This window comes from Suncus etruscus, chromosome 5 (assembly GCF_024139225.1).
Source record: "Suncus etruscus isolate mSunEtr1 chromosome 5, mSunEtr1.pri.cur, whole genome shotgun sequence".
In the NCBI taxonomy this organism is placed as follows: domain Eukaryota; kingdom Metazoa; phylum Chordata; class Mammalia; order Eulipotyphla; family Soricidae; genus Suncus; species Suncus etruscus.
This window is the reverse complement of record NC_064852.1, coordinates 45,726,879-45,740,975: the sequence shown is the minus strand read 5'-3', so window position 1 is coordinate 45,740,975 and position 14,097 is coordinate 45,726,879. Positions and strand designations below refer to the sequence as shown.

The 14,097-nt window shown below is 36.8% G+C and overlaps 1 protein-coding gene and 1 non-coding gene across 3 annotated transcripts in view; one reads left to right on the top strand and one right to left on the bottom strand.

Annotated features, from left to right (window-relative positions):
• The window catches only part of MBD5 (methyl-CpG binding domain protein 5), a 246,047-nt gene that overhangs the window by 114,252 nt on the left and 117,698 nt on the right, over window positions 1–14,097 (bottom strand). The gene's annotated exons all lie outside the window — the stretch shown is intronic.
• On the top strand, window positions 522–628 carry LOC126010500 (U6 spliceosomal RNA). The gene has a single exon (XR_007496526.1). It is a non-coding gene; the product is annotated as a U6 spliceosomal RNA (small nuclear RNA).

The following is a 14,097-nucleotide window of genomic DNA, read 5'->3' as shown; positions in this document are numbered from 1 at the left end:
CTAAGACATACAAGGTAATGACAGAACTTAACAAGAAACATCTAACCCCATCAAAAAACGGGGAGAAGAAATGAACAAATCCTTCCTCAGATAAGAAATACAAATAGCCAAAAGGCACATGAAAAAATGCTCCACACCACTAATCATCAGGGAGAAGCAAATCAAAACAACAATGAGGTACCATCTAATGCCACAGAGACTGACATACATCACAAAAAAATAAGAACAAACAGTGCTGGCAGGGATGTGGGGAGAAAGGAACTCATTTACTGCTGGTGAGAATGCTGTCTAGTGCAGCCTTTATGGAAAACAATATGGAGATTCCTCAAAATACTGAAAATTGAGCTCCCATATGATATATGGCTATACCACTACTAGGGATATATCCTAGGAACACAAAAATATAATAAAAACATGCCCTCTTTACACCTATCATTCATTGCAATGCTATTTACAAAAGCCAGAATCTGGAAACTACCCAGATGGCTGACAACAGATGAGTGGCTAAAGAAACTGTGATAGTGCTCGCTTCGGCAGCACATATACTAAAATTGGAACGATACAGAGAAGATTAGCATGGCCCCTGCGCAAGGATGACACACAAATTCGTGAAGCATTCCATATTAAAAAAAAAAGAAACTGTGATAAATATACACAATGGAATACTATGCAGCCATCTGGAAAAATGAAGTTATGAAAATTTCCTATAAATGGATGGACATGAAAACTATTATGCTGAGTGAAATAGGCCAGAGAGAGAGAGATAGGCACAGAATAGTCTCGCTCATCTGTGGGATTTAAGAAAAATAAAAGAGATTATTGTAATTATTATCAGAGACAATAGAGATGAGGGCTGGAAGGACTGGTGATATGAAGTTTACCACAAACAGTAGCTAGAATAGTTAGAGAAATAACTATACTAACAACTATCATGACAATCATAGTGAGTGAGAGAGATAGAATGTCTGTCTCGAATACAGACAGGGGTTGAGGGAGGAGGGAGATAGGGGGCATTGGTGGTAGGAAGGTTGAACTGGTAAAGGGGTGTTCTTTTAGTTTTTGTTTGTTTTTGTTTTTCTTTGTTTTTAGGCCACAACCGTTGATGCTCAGGGGTTACTCCTGGCTATGTGCTCAGAAATCACGCCTGGTTTGGGGACCATAAAGGATACCATGGGATTGAACTGCGGTCCGACCTAGGCTAGCGCTTGCAAGGCAGATGTCTTACCTCTAGCACCACTGCTCTGGCCCCAAAGGGTGTTCTTTTTCTATAACTGAAACCCAACTACAAGCATGTTTGTAATCATGGTGCTTAATATTATTAAAAAAGAGAAAAACACACTTCAAAAAATAATAAACTGAAACTGAAGTCAAAGATTACCATCCTCTTAAGAATCCCTAGTTTTCATAATAAGTACTACAAACATTTTAAGGTATAAATTTCTGTACCAGAAAATTAAAACAAACTGTTTCCTTATGAAAGTGATGTGATTTTGATTACAATAGAGGTTAAAGATAAGGACTAGAATAAATACAAGTGTTGAGTACACTCTTTGGATGCGTACAACTTGATTGGATCCCCATCATCATATGGTCACCTAAAGCACCATCAGAATGCCCATCACCTTACCACCACTGCCAAATAATAATAGTCATGCAGTGAAGTTAGTAAAGCAGAAACCAAATGCTTATGTTTGCTAATGTAAGAATATACTTGCTCTTCATAAAATGGTTAAGTCAGATGACTTGTAACTTAAAGCAGTGAAAAGTGTGAACAATAGTCACATAAGTCAACATTTTATAAATGTTTTCCTTGAAGTTAAAGCATGATATTTTCCTTCCAATTAAAAATTACAAAAAAACTGGGCCCGGAGAGATAGCACAGTGGTGTTTGCCTTGCAAGCAGCCGATCCAGGACCAAAGGTGGTTGGTCCGAATCCCGTTGTCCCACATGGTCCCCCGTGCCTGCCAGGAGCTATTTCTGAGCAGACAGCCAGGAGTAAACCCTGAGCTCACCGGGTGTGGCCCAAAAACAAAAACAACAACAAAAAACAAACAAAAAAATTACAAAAAATCTTCAATAATTTTGAGCATATTCACTTCTTATGTCTGATCTGCCAACCTTTTTGTCATTTTAGTGCATGTCTTACTGTTACTTTAATCCCTTAGAAGGGGTGTGCTTTAACCTGCACAACAAAAAGTTCTCTATAGCAAGTCTACCTGGAATGGTGCTGAGCTTTTGCTTTAGAACTTGGCAAATTTCACGCTAAGATCAGTCTTCTCAATCCTGGATGTAAGTGAGAAATCAAGTGTCTAGGTAAAGGAGATTATCTGCTGTTGATCCCCCCAAATAATTCATCAACATAATTAGAAGCACTGTTTCATAATATGTAGCAACCAAAAAAATGATTTAATTGTTGTGAATGACTGTTAAGTCCCTGCTAACCCATGAAAATGACAAAAATGCAAGAGAAGTCTTTGGAAAACAGATGTTAGCAACACACATGTCACTCTACTGTCTTATTATTTTAACTAAAGGGTTAGAAGAATTTCATGTAATATATTTTTTACTTTTATAATTTCAAATAATTGATTCTGGAGGTAATTTAATTCACTTTTAATATCATTGTCATAGGTATTAGGCATTCTGAAACTTATAGAAAACAAATTAAGTATACATAAGCTTTTAAAATTATATAGTAATAAGTATAATATTTTCCATAGCATCATCAAACTTCTCAATTCTCTAAAAATGCTGATAGTTTCTTGTATCTTTTTTTTCTAGAAACTGTTACAGAATAGAGAACAGAATAATTTATTAGGCCTTCTTTGGTTTTTAAGTAACAAAAAGGATGTCAAAAGGTGGATGCTGGGGAAGTGGGATAAAAAAAAAAAAAAAAAAGGTGGATGTGGGGCCGGAGAGATAGCATGGAGGTAAGGCGTTTGCCTTTCATGCAGGAGGTCATCGGTTCGAATCCCGGCGCCCCATATGGTCCCCTGTGCCTGCCAGGAGCAATTTCTGAGCCTGGAGCCAGGAATAACCCCTGAGCACTGCCAGGTGTGACCCAAAAACCAAAAAAAAAAAAAAAAAAAAAAAAGGTGGATGTCCTATTTTGTATCCAGAATCATAATACGATGTATCTAGAACTAAATAATAATACAGATCTAAAAAATATGTCTTACCCTTTGCAGAGAATTACATAATGGCAGGTTTTGTCATTATTAAAAGGTTGGTTTTTTTTTTCTCTAAATTTAGGTTGTTATTTTTTGTTTGTTTTTGGTTTTAGATTTTTGGTTCACAACTAGAAGCACTCAGGTATTACTCCTGACTCTGTCCTCAGAAATCATTCCTGGAAGGCTCAAGGGACCATATAGGATGATGGGGATCAAACATGGGTCTGAACCTAGGTCAGCCATGTGCAAGGTGCTACCCACTGTGCTATCACTCCAGCCCCTTTAAATTTAGTTTTAAACTGCTCCAGTTTGCAATTATACTGGGTGGAGGAATGATAGTAAATCTTTCTCTCTAACAATAACTATGATTGTTAATTGTTAATAATAATCATTATTGTTTTACTTAAAAAACAAACAAACAAGAGGTAATAGTTCAATATTCAATGCAAGAAAGGGGTTGATTTGCAAATGGTATTAAAACTCCAGGACTGAAAGACAAATATAGGAGTATGTATACTCCTATCAGCACTATTCCAGGAAACAGTATAGAGCCAGAATTCAGGTTGATTATGCTTGATTTAGAAACCATTTGATTTATATCAAGGTACCAAAGGACTATATTATAAAATATAATACTATTAAGAAGTAACTTGAGGGACCAGAGCGATATCACAGCAGTAGGGCATTTGCCTTGCACACGGCCGATCCAGAACAGACCTTGGTTTGATCCTCGGGGTCCCATGAGCTAGAAGTGATTTCTGAGTGGATAGACAGATGTAATCCCTGAGTGTCACAGGGTGTGGCCCAAAAAGCCAAAAAAAAAAAAGACGCCCCCAAAAAGAAGTAACTTGAGGAAGTATAGTACAATTATCCAATGTGAAACATGAATTACTAAAACAAAGTTACAAGCAACAATAAAACGAACTCCAAGAATTTACACAAACTATGGTTACCAGAGAAAAAGGAAAGTGAGATGGAACTGGACCTTTGGTGGTGGGAATAGACTCAATTACACCAATAAAAAAGACCCTCCTGGGGCTGGTGCAGTGGCGCTAGGTCTGCCTTGCCCGCACTAGCCTACAGATCTGGGTTTAATCCACTGGAGTCCCACATGGTCCCCCAAGCCAGGATCAATCTCTGAGCATATAGCCAGGAGTAACTTCTGAGTGTCACTGAGTGTGGCCGAAAAAAAAAAAAAAAAGACCCTACTATTTAAATATATCATCTAAAAACCAATACAAATTAAAATAATGAAGAGAGAGAGCAGTAGAGAGGTAGAGAGAACAAGAGAGTCAAAGACATAGAAAGTAAAACTTTGGAGGCAGAAACACACCTTATATGTGCAAAAAGTGAAACTTGTGGTTCTTGAGTTATAGAATGCATAAGAATCACTAGTGTTGTTAGAAGCAGATGCTCAGAACAGATTAATGAGATTCTGACTGAGGAGGTAGAGAGTAGTACTGATTCATTTGTATCCCATTGTTCAGGTGGTGATCACACATGGTAGTGTGGGTTGTTCTTGGGGACAGGTTGGGGGAGTGGGAGGATAAGTGCCAGAAATGGAACCTATGGCTTCAACAGGCAAGTTATGTGTTCTACTACTTGGCCTACACCCCCTGGCCAGTGGTATTTTTTTGGAGGGGTCACACCCGTCAGTGCTCATGGGTTACTCCTGGCTCTGCGCTCAGAAATCGCTCCTGGCAGGCGGGATGCAGGGATTTGAACCACTGTCCTGCATGAAAGAGAAACACCGTACCTCCATGCTATCTTTCTGGCCCTAGACATTGCTATTTTTTTTAACAAGCATCTACAGGTAATTTTCATAGAAGTATAAGTTTAGAGACACCATGCTGAAAATTTGGTTTGGAATATAAAAAGAAAGACGGGTCAAGCTCTAAGGGCTGAACAACATACCCTGTATGCAAAGGCCCAAGGTCAACCTCTGACAATGCATGGTTTCCTGAATATCTCTAGGGATAGGTCTCTGGTAGCTTCAAGCACCTCTGGACCTGAACAGCACTTTAGTTAGAGGATGAGCAATGAGCCATCTCCACACTGTACAACCTGAGAGAATGACTCCTGGAGCCCTGGAGCTCTACTGCCTAAACACTCTCTGCCTGCCCAGCCCCAAGAAATAGCATAGCAGTCTCTATTTTATTTTGCAAATGAAAACCAATCACAAACTACAACAATGATGGGAAAATGGATTTATACTATGTTACTGTATATTTTCTTACTATATAAATTGCCAAGCAATAATGAAATGTGGAACTATATCTATTGTCCAGGAAACTAATTCTAATATGAATTTTATCTATATTAACATTCATATGCAATATACACCACCTTAAACTCAGGGAAAAAGAAGTTATTTCTACTTTTTTTAAAAAAAGATATTTACATAATATAATATACTAGACCGAGGAAAGTTAATAACAAAAAATACTAAATGTCCTGTTTGTTTTTCAACATCTTCACTCAAGTCAGAAAAAAACAATAGGATACAATTAATGGTTAGCAGAAATTAGTCTTTTAAGGTATACATGATTTATATCTATATCTGGAGGAATGGATCAAAACATAAGACAAATATTAGTTTACCTATTATTAGAGCCATCACTTGTAAATATTTGTTTTTACTTAACAATAGGTCAATTCATCTATTAATTTTTAGATTATTAGGCTTTGATAAGATACAGAATAATGAATACATATTTTAATTGTAAAAATGCTTTAAAGCTTCTATTAATTCTTACTTACATGCCTTCTAAAATGAGGCAGATGATCATATTACAGGAGCATGCTGTCTGCTGATAAGAAACCTGTGCCTTATTTTAGGTGACCCATTAAGTACAGTACTTATGAAAAAAGCATTCTAGAGTCAAAAATTACTTCCAAGAAGGAAAGAGATTTAAATAGTATAAATTAGATCACATTATCTTGGCATTTGCTGAAGTCCTTTGTATTCAATGCAGAGAAATATTAAGTCATTGAGTGGCTCAGTTTGAGCTAAGCAAGAAAATGTCAAAAATATATCTGGATTGCAAATAAGATCTGTAAAATTTCTTGTGGATGTGCTAAAATATGAACTCAGGTGATAAAAACTATTTTTAGATAAAGATTCCTTTCCTTTTAGTATATCCTGTATTTCAACGTTGTTTCCTGAGATATTTAAGAAAACAACTAACATTTCTCCAGGTCCTTTATGAAAGGAAAAAAATACCTTGAGGAAAAATAGTGACTAAGATTAAATAAAATATCAGAAACCTCAACATTTTCTACTCTAGTCTTTACTATTAGTAGGATTATGAAATGTCCAGAGAGTCTCAATTTACTGGCTTGAAATGCATGCTTTACAGATTTCTGTGGAGTGATCTGTGAATATGTCTGTTTAAGGGTTATAACTACTCCTATCCTACACCTGGTCTCTCAATTGCTTTTCTTAGAGAAATATAAAACAGAATTTCAAATGAGGTTCATATCAAGAAATTCTAAATGTAAAAAAGGATAAGATGGTGAGGGTGCAGGTTCTATTTAGAATTTTAAATTAAAAATGATTGTATGGAAAAAATTGAGTCTTCCTAAATTCATGTGAATGCTTTGAACCCACCAATATGATGATATTGGAAATAGGACCCTTTATAGAGGTGATCAAGGTTAAAAGAGGTTCATATGGATATAACCCTAATCCAATAGACTACCCTTATAAAGGCCATGCACAAACTAACTTTCATTTTCAACTCTTCCAGAGGAGATCATTATCCTACACATTCTACCCACAATTCCTTTGCTTTGGATAAAAAGTCGTGTCACATATTTAGGTATTTCAGAATACATTTGCTCAAGTTTTCTATTCATGTGCCAATATTACACTTCCTTAATTTCTATAGCTTTCTTACAAATATTTTTATCTGCTAGAAAATCCATCTCTCTTATTATCCCCTAAAAAGTTGGCTATTCAGTCATGAAATTTTCTTATACATGGATGTACATGGAATATATTACTATGCTGAGTGAAATAAGCCAGAGGGAGATAGACACAGAATAGTCTCACTCATCTATGGGTTCTAACGAAAATAAAAGACATTTCGCAATAATCCTCAGAGACAAAGAGAGGAGGGCTGGAAGGTCCAGCTCATAACATGAAGCTCACCACAAAGAGTAGTGAGTGCAGTTAGAGAAATAACTACACTGAAAATTATCATAACCATGTGAATGAAGGAGGGAAGTGGAAAGGCTGTCTAGAGTACTGGTGGGGGTGGGGTGGGGAGGAGGGAGATTTGGGACATTGGTGATGGAAATGTTGCACTGGTGAAGGTGTGTGTTCTCTACATGACTGAAACCCAACTATAATCATATTTGTAATCAAGGTGTTTAAATAAAGATATTAAAAATTAAAATAAGACAAAGTTCATTATAAAACAAACAAACAAACGAAAGAAGTACACTATTCAAAGCTCTTCAGTTTTCCATATAAAATTCTCAAAAATCCCTATCTCAGGGTTGGAGAGGTAGGATAGGAGGTAAGGTGCTCGCCTTGCATGCAGATCACCTTGACTGAATCAATGGTACTGATTATGGTGCCTAGCAGGGTTCACTGCTGAGCACAAAACTTGGAGTGGACAATGTACTGCTGGGCATGGCTGGTTACAAGTCCAAAAAATAAATCAATCCAAGAATCATCCTGTTAAATTTTTTTCTTGAAAAAAATACTGATCTATACCAATTTGAAAAAAAAAAAAAGACAACTTGATTCTACAAAATTGAAACTTTAAATGCAACTCTATTTAGTGTTGCTCAATAGTGTTTTCTCCATGTAAAATCTTGCTCATTTTTATTAATTTATTATTTTCACTTTGTTTTTCTGGGTCACACACTGTTATGTAGGGCTTACTTGTGGTAGTACTCATATGAGATTCTGGGGATCAAATCTGGATCATTTGTCATTCAAGGCAAATGCCTTTCTGCTATATTTTCTCTCCAGCCCACTCATGTTAATTTTCCAAGCTCACTATGGCTTCACCATACAAGTGACAGCAGCCTTACTCTTCTTTCAAAGTTTTCCAGTTCACATTTCTTTTGTATCCTTGCTATGGGATGCCAACCCCAGTACAATGTCCTTTGTTCTGGTTTTGGAGAACACATCCTTGATATACATTGGTAAGAAATATATTTTTATGCATATACCCAGCTTCAGTAAGAGAATCTTCTAATTTTGATAAAGGAGGATCACCCACTCCCATCAATGAGTCAACAAAATAAAAATATTGGTTTTTCTTTTAATATGTTAATATTAATTAATTTAAAAAGATATTTCCTACTCTCAAAGCCACTTTGAATCTTCCTCCCTTCCTTTCATCTTATTGCTGTATTCAGTTTACTAATGTTTAATTTATAATTTGATGTGAAAATTCTTGAATAAGATCAAACTATTTTTCATTTTCTCTTCCTGACTTTGATATAGATATTGCAAGAGATTTTTATATTTTTAAAAGGTTTTAAATAGGGCCCGGAGAGATAGCACAGCGGCGTTTGCCTTGCAAGCAGCCAATCCAGGACCAAAGGTGGTTGGTTCGAATCCCGGTGTCCCATATGGTCCCCCGAGGCTGCCAGGAGCTATTTCTGAGCAGACAGCCAGAAGTAACCCCTGAGCAACGCCGGGTGTGTCCCCCCAAAAAAACCAAAAAAACAAAAAAAAGGTTTTAAATAGGCCTTAAATTTTTTTAATAGCTAAGAATTATTTGGATTTCTCTTTCTTTTCTTATCTAATTTTTTTGGGGGGAGGGGAGAACCTGTACCCAGCAATGCTCAGGGGTTACTACAGGCTCTGCACTCAGGAATCACTCCTGGTGGGGCTATGAGCAAAATACGAAATGCCAAAGATTGAACCCAAGTTGTCCATGTGCAAGGCAAATGCCCTACCAGCTGTACTACTGCTCCAGCTCCTCAATTTTTTTCTTGAGTCATTTTTGGTGAGGTATGATTTAGGATTGTTTTCTTTTGAAATTTATTTTTCATTTTATTTTGGTTTTTGGTGCTCAGGACTTACTCCACGTTCTGTACTCAGTAGTTACTCCTAAAGGGGCTTGGAAGACTATATATAATGCTGAGAATTGAACCCAGGTATGCCACATGCAAGGCAAATACTCTACCTGCTATACAATTTTTCTGGCCCCAATTTAGAATAAGTTTTCACTTAATTTTTCACTAATTACTATAACAAAGATGTTCATCAGATTCTCATTTTAAATCTCTATTTTGCTTATAAGGTACTCATAATGTAGGGTCCAAGTTGACTACCCAAGTCAGTGCTGAGAGTCAAAGACCACCTCTGATAATGCAAGGCACAAACGCGAGTTTATTTGTCTAGCCAAAGTCCAAGTTTCACCCAACACAGTGGAGTCTTGACAAGGATCCCAATTCAAATTTCCAATCAGTTTATATAGGGTGTACAGGCTTTAATAATTCACATTTTATTTGGTTTATACAAATAGCTCATCCTTTATCACGTACATGATTGGCCCATTTCCAATTGCACAGAAATCACAACATTTTTTAGAACTGATATTCCCAACTCATTTCTGACTCAACTTTGTGTCAAGGGGTCCAATTCCAGTGGAACATTCTGAACCCACTCAGTTCCTCAATCTCAACAGAACAGGAAGTTTTCTACATTCTGTAGTTTATCTCTAGGCTGATTCCTTCTACCTATAGGACCATTGTATAATGGAAAAATATTGTAAGTCTGCAGCAAAAGTGGCTTTACTGGGGGGCTTGGAACCACCTTGGTCCAAGGTCCAGGGTCTCAGATTCCCCCCTTAGTCTTAGGATAACTGGGTTCATCCTCTCATTCAAGGGTCACAATTATGGTGTGGTATCAGCTCAGTGGGAAGAGATCAGGCATCTCTAGATTCAGGGTGTACATGTCATCTGGCTATCAGTCCACAGCTGTTTAGCTGGGCCTAGGAGTGGGGCCGGAGAGATAGCACAGCGGTAGGGCGTTTGCCTTGCATGCAGAAAGATGGTGGTTCGAATCCCGGCATCCCATATGGTCCCCCGAGCCTGTAGGGGGTGATATTTGAGCGTAGAGCCAGAAGTAGCCCCTGAGCACTCCCGGGAGTGACCCCCCCACTAAACCCCCCCCTCCAAAAAAAAAACTGCTAGGAGTAAGCCCGAAGCACTTCTGGGTGTGGCCCCAAAACAAAAACAAAACAAAACAAAAGAGGTACTACTGGGAAATTGTTAGGAAATATTTGAGATTCATGTGGAAAGGAGAAGGTAAAATTCTGAAACTTACCATTTTGTAAAGGAGTTTAATTAAAATGCTGATGGAGGTAACTCTAAGTGAATTCAAAAGGGGCTGGAGTGATAGTACAGTGGGTAGGACATTTTACCTGCATGTGGCTGACCCAAGTTCAATCCTTGCATACCATAGGGTATCCTGAGTACCTCTAGGCATAATTCTTTTTTTTTTCTTTTCTTCCGGATCACACCAGTTTGATACTCAGGTGTTATTCCTGGCTAAGTGCTCAGAAATTGCCCCTGGCGTGGGGGGGAGGGGGAACCGTATGGGACGCCAGGGGATCGAACTGCGGTCCTTCCTTGGCTAGCACCTGCAAGGCAGACACCTTACCTCTAGCGCCACCTTGCCGGGCCCTAGGCATAATTCTTAAGCAAAGAGCCAGCAGTAAGCACTGTTGGTTATGCCCCCAAATAAATTTCACAAAAATGACTTTAATAGCCAGAGAACTTGCTCAAAGGAGCCCTGGATTCCAACCCCAGCATTTCATGAACCCCAAGCATTGTCAGGAGTTAATTTCCAAGCATGAAAAACAAACAAAACAAAACAAAACAAAACTGCAATTAACAAAACACACCTCAGTGGCTGAAGTTTCTAGGCTCCAATGAAGGACTATTAGCAATTCTGAGCTCTTGATATTAATTCTATCCCCATTTGATTTGGTTTGCCAGTTATCTTCTCCTGTCCAGTAGTACTTTCTAATAGCTATGTTAGAATTCCCTGATTTTCTCTGTTATTAGCTTATTTCTGTTTAAAACAAATAAAATATTTATTCCACGACAAATCTTTCACTATCATTGGAGATTACCAGTGGTATCTCCATTCTTTTTTAATTTTCTCTGGAATGATTTAGTTATCTGATATTGTGTGGTTCCATAAATATTTTAGATGTATTTATTCTATTTTCTTGAAGAATGTCACTGAAATTTTTATAGGGCCAGAAACATACCCAAGTATATATGGATAGTTTATTTATGACAAAGGAACCAAGACCAATACATGCAGCTAAAAGACCCAAGTCTCTTCAATTAATGGTCTAGGAAAAACTGAATAAGCATCTGCATCCAAACAAAATATCTAAACCATTATGTCTATAATGATAATACAAATTAATAAAATAAACTGAAGGGTTGAAGGCCAGAGTGATAACACAATAAGTCGGGTATTTGCCTTGCATGTAGCTGTCCTGATTTGATTTCTAGCATCCCATATAGTCCCCCCGAGTCTTCCAGGAGTAATTTCTGAGCAAAGAGCCAGTAATAAGCCCTGAATACCACTGGGTATGATCCCATAACAAAAACCAATCAACCAAACAAAAAGTAGAAAACAGAGACAATATATTCCACAATCTTGGCTTTATTTATTTTTTAGATTTTGGGCTATCCCAGCAGTTCTCAGGCTTATTATTGGTTCTGCATTCAGGAAACCTTCCTGGCAGTGCTGGGGGACCATATGAAATGCCAACGATTGAACCTGAGTCCGCTGCATGCAAAGCAAGTGCCCTATCTGTTATGCTATCGCTCAGGCTTCCACACAATAGATTTAGAAGTGACACTGGAATCTGATTTCAAAACTAAGGAAAACAAAAATGAATGATTGGGACTATCTCAAACTCAACTTCTGCACAGTGGTACTATTAAATCTTTGTGTGAAAGTCATCCAGATTTTTCTAAATTTCGGCATTTAGAATTGTATTCATTCTTTAATAAGACAGTTGTTAAAATTATAAAAAGTTCTTTTTGTTGGATTACATATTGCTTTTACTGTACATATCATAAAACCTTTCAGGTGCCTGATATTTTATTAGTTCCACACACATGTTCTTTTCAATTTAGTTAAATGTTCTGTTAATTTGAAAAAAAGTCTACTGAACAAAAACTATGAAAGAACTAGAAAGAAACTATGAAACTGGGGTCCAAGAGATAGTGTAGAGGGTAATGCATTTGCTTTGCAAGAGGCTTAATTCTGTTTTGATGCCCTGCATCAGATAAAGTACCTCAAACATGACCAGGGGTTATTCCTGAGCACAAGGTCTCTGTGAATAGGAATAACAGATAATTCACTAAGGAAGATACACAGAAGGTAAACAAACACAAACAAAACTGCTCATCATCACTGAATGTTTAGGGAATGTAAATCAAAACCAAAAAGATATCATTACACATAAATAAGTAAAATATGTTCAATTCTAAGAAGGCTAGAAACAAGTGCTGAAGGAATATGGAGACATTAGAACACCCATTCACTATTTGTGGTAATGCAAAAATAATATATAATATAAATATACAATTCTTTTATAGAAAAAAGGATGACAACTTTTGGAAAAATTAGAATTAGGAGTACCACATGATCCAACAATTATACTTCTTGCTATCTATTCCCCTCCAAGCACATTTAAAAAGAAAATTTGAAGAAATATGTATACATCTATGCTCATTAAAGCTCTATTTACAGTAGCTAAGATCTGGATTTAGTCATAATAATCAATAATAAATGAGTGAGTAAAGATGATCTGTAAAATAATTAAATAAGTAAGTGGGACTACATGAAGTTAAAAATATTTTGCATGCAAAGGATCTTAGGTTAAAGTAGAATAAGGCACTACTGACTGAGAAAAGATACTTGCATATAATAGATCAAATAATGAACTAACGTCCAAGAGCAGTCACAAAACTCAGCAGCAGCAACTACAACAACAAAAATTCATTTAAAATCTGGGGGAAGGGATGAATAGGTGTGCACATGAAGAGGACATATGGGTGACAAACAAGCAAATGAAAAAGTATTCACCATCACTTGGTATCTGAGGAAATAAATCAAAATGAAGGAAATATCACCCCAGTGAGAATGGAATATATCAAATTGGAACCAACTAGTGTTGATGGGAGTGTGCTGGAAAAAAAAAAAGAACCCTAATTCACTGTTGGTGGGAATGTTATCTAGTCTATTTCTCTATGGAAAATAATATGGATAATTCTAAAAACTGTAAAAATGGAGCTCTCATATCTCACTCAGCTATCACTTTTAAGCATCAACCATTAAAACACAAAAAAACATCAATTTGAAGATACAAATGCATGCCTATGCACATTGTAGCGCTTATTACCATAGCCAGGATATGGAAATGAACTCAATCTCTAAAAAATGAATGGATAAAGAGGGTGTGATATAACTACACAAAGAAATGCAAGAAATATACAAGAAAAAATAAAGTCAAGCAATTCTCAATAATGACTGAAAACAGAGGGTATCATGCTGAACAAAATAAGAAAAAAATCAAAGATATGAACAAAATTGGTTGATAATAAATCTTGGCACTGGATTATGGATGCAATAGTACCTAGTAGGTTGAGAGGAAGGTGGTGTGGAGAAAGCTAAGGTTGACTCAAAGTAACACAGAACTATGATGATTGTTGAGGGATCTAATAGTATGCTAACAAAGTAAACAAAATAGTATGCTAACAAAAAACAGCAGCTATCAATCAACAAGTAGAAGAGGGATGGAGGAAGGGTCATGAACACTTCAGTGACAGTGATATAAACATGTATATCAATCTATGAACTTAAACACTATTGTAGTCCTATAACCAATTCTATTATAAAATAATAAGATGTAGTATATATAA